Raw genomic sequence first — 3,756 nt, 5'->3', positions numbered from 1 at the left:
CGTGAAAGAAATGAAAAGCAGTGACCAAGAGGGTATGACGCCACGTGTTAGCAATATATTCTCGTTTACTAAGCACTGATCCGTACTAGCAATCTTCTTGCCGCGACGTGGTCGGTGAAAAAAAAAGTTGCCGGTAATCACTCATGAGCCATGAAAATGGGAAACGGAGCTTAAGGTATTAAAGACCCTTTGTCTCCGGCTACAAAAGGGAATAAGCAGACGAAGCAGGAATCGCATAATAGGAATCGCGTAATCTCCTGGTAAAATCTTACGGTATGAAGCCACCGTAGAGAATGAATGAACGGACGGTGTAATTCTAAGCGATCGAATCAACCTGCTAACTGAAATTACAATTAAACTGCCCACTCTGTCCCGAAAGTCGATGGGAATTAAATAGCGTCATAAATAATAAACGAAGGATTCTTTTGAACCCCGTGTGATTTATTTTATTTTGAATGTATTATGCACTTTTGCTCATTTATTATTACTTCGCATGAACCAACACACTTTAAGCAATCTACCATGATTAATTATTTTATACTTGAGCAAAGTTATAACAGAGAATGTGAGCACAGTGCACGCGAAGAGTGCAAGCCGCTATTATCATTATGACGTTATTAGAACTTGCGGTTAATGACGTAATAAGAATTTGCTTAATACATGGTACAATACTTATCTGCACACAGTTGCTAACAGCAAGTCACTAGCCTGACTAGCAATATTGGCGTCCAAAATGAACTGCTGGTGTCTCGATTAAAAGTAGAAAATTAATCAACAGTTAATCTTCAATTCATATTATTATTATTATTATAAATATATTATTATGAAAAAGTGTGGAATACTTTAAACGATTTCGACTGAATGGTCAATCATTGTACTGTATCAGAATGGTTCCCAGCATAATACAGTTGTTATAGCCGGAAGCCATTTCGGAATCGCCTGTGCGAAGGTATTGTCGCAGGACGTCGAAGGGTACCAGTCGCTAGGGATGAGGAACGGCGCCTCTCAAACAGTACTATTTTATCCGGACTCGTGGTCACACAGAACGGAACGCTAGAACGATTTGACGAGAGGGGTTGCCGCGGCGCGAACTGCAATGCTCGGTTAACTCAATGCGCGCGACTGTTTGTCGCTTGATTAAATACAGCGAACGCATTACCATTGTCACCGCGTTTGAATATACGCCGCGTTGTTTTCATCGGGACACGTCCGAAAGATGCACGCTTCTGCGACAACACTCATCGACAATGAGCAATTCTTTTAACCGAGTATTTCAATGGATACGTTAAAGTCGTTCTATCACTCCGCGGTTTAATTTTCTATGAAGTATTTCTCTTGCTTTTCGATAATTCTTTCAGCTTCTCGTCAATAACTATTGGAGAACATTGATAAGAAGGGTCGGCCAATATTCAGAAACTCAGTTATAGTAACTCTGTTTTAGTATGATTGAAAATCATCTAAAAAGACGTTTTACGCATTTTTATGTAAAATTGTCTTTCCTACGTTTGTCAGATATATTTTTGATACCATTGTCAGTAGTCAAGGATACCGCGATCGATTTCTCTGAATGCGGATTGAGGTATCAGATTTTGAGTACATTTTGCCCTCGCAAGAGATTTCATAGTAAATAAATCGTGACGGAGTAATTGGATCGGAAACATGAGAAATGCGAAACCGTGGAAACAAGTAATGGAGCAAACCGATGGGTGAAACGAGAGGATTCGACGAAGAGAAGAGGCTGTATAGATAAAGAACGGATTTACTGAAAAAGAAACAAAAAAATAAAAGGAAAAGAATGCTAAGATTTGTTCTTGGATTGCGCAGAAAAAGTTTCGTTTTGGCTCGGTTCTTTGCAGCTCCGTTCTAATTACCCTGACCGAACGGTAATGGTGGTCGATAAATCTGAATCTGGACAGTGATGTATCCTATTGACGCTGTACGTTGCACTGCCAATTGTTCAAACGCGTATAATGATACTTCGAACTTCCTAAATTTATATCATTTCGAGTGTGTATCAAAAAGTGAGTACCTGTACTGCATCTCTATGTTTGAATCATACAACTTTTAATTATTCTATAGAATATATTAATTCATTTTAATCAGTGAATTTAAAAAGTGAATATTAAATGCATTGTTATAAATACATAGACTTTATTTTCTATTATTAATTTGCACTTCGGTAGGTTTAAACTTATGCGGTTTTATCGTGACATCAAAAAGTTGAAAACTATAAGGAGGTTACAGTAAGGAACAACAGTGTATAATTAAATATTTCACTTTACGGTCATCGTAAAATTGTTAAGCGCTATTATTTGATATTTAAGTTTAGCGATCGTAATTTTTGAGTGTCCAATAAAATGGACGATGATAAATCTTCTAATGATAATCGACAGCCACTATTATAGTCTGCGCATTGCGTCATAAAATAATTCTTTAAATTCTTCTAACCCTTGAATCGTTAGTGAGTGAAAATTTACAATATATCTTCATTTTTTTAGTATGATTATACTCAAGAAGAAGTGTAGTATAATACAATTTTTCTTTAAATTCATTGCAATACCTAAACATTTTTTTATATCAAATGTTCCAAGAATCTTATAACAGCTTTTTCATACTTATACAATCATACTTTGTCTCAGAAATATTTTCGTTTATGTGAACAACATTTGAATGGTAAAAAATATTGCACTTTTTCAATGGACACCTTCTCATTTCCATTGCTCCGCTCGGCGCCTTATAACATCATGAACTTACGAGTAATTACGACGTCGGAACGTCGAGTTTTCGATACGGAGGTCGTTACGTTGTCAAAAAGCAAACTTCTCCCCGGACGCGGAATGGAACAAAGAAGCATTTAACAGGCCGGTGTTATACCGCGACAATAACTTGCACTTCGGTGGAGTTTAAATGGTACGCGACAATGTACAGCCGGATACTACACGCGTGCCGCGGGTGTAATGATTTCTATGTATACGGACAGATTGTTGGTAACCAGTTAGCAACGTTGCTCGTGCGATACAAAACCCGTGTTGTTTTCCCGTTTCACATCGAAGTAATCAGCGCTCCGTGGCTGAAACTGATTTTCCAATTTTCTCCTACGGAAACAGAGTCAGACTCGCAGCCAGCAATACCCAGTAATATCCTGTTAATAAACAAACTAGCAATCACGTTTTCTTCAGTAAACTTCGTTCTGACACTATTTTTCACAAAATGTATGAAATTCATTTGTCACTCAAACGATTTTATGGGAATTTTTAGAAAAAAGCGAAAACTGTAAAGAACGTATTCGATATCCGAGAATAACTAGAATGTTTAAAGTGAAATGTTTATAATTGTTTTTAAAGGAAATTGGCAACGTTTTATTTTGCATAGAAATCCGCAGTCTATTTATTATCGACGAGATAATAGAAGCTAACTGATATAAAGTGCAGTGTATCAGCTGGATTAACTATTTTGCAGGAAATGATTGAAATCTGTTTAACCCTTGTAAAATTCACTCGCTACCGTCTATTTACGGGCACATTATTCACTTTGATCCCCAGGCATAGTCAATTTCGAAGACGAGATTAAAGCACACGCGCAACAAACTTTCCTGTCTCTGATCAAAGGGATGCTTTTACCGAAAGTGTACATACATACGCAATTATATTCAGGTGTACGTAATTTAAAATTCGATCCACTATGTAGAGACACAAAAGTGCATAACTATTCAATTTTAACAGTAGAAAGACTGAAACTTAGTATATACCTATATTG

The sequence above is a fragment of the Ceratina calcarata genome, unplaced genomic scaffold, assembly GCF_001652005.2.
Source record: "Ceratina calcarata isolate Rehan_Ccalc_2016 unplaced genomic scaffold, ASM165200v1 scaffold382, whole genome shotgun sequence".
In the NCBI taxonomy this organism is placed as follows: Eukaryota; Metazoa; Arthropoda; class Insecta; order Hymenoptera; family Apidae; genus Ceratina; species Ceratina calcarata.
The sequence above is the reverse complement of the archived record's forward strand: the minus strand, read 5'-3'. Positions refer to the sequence as shown.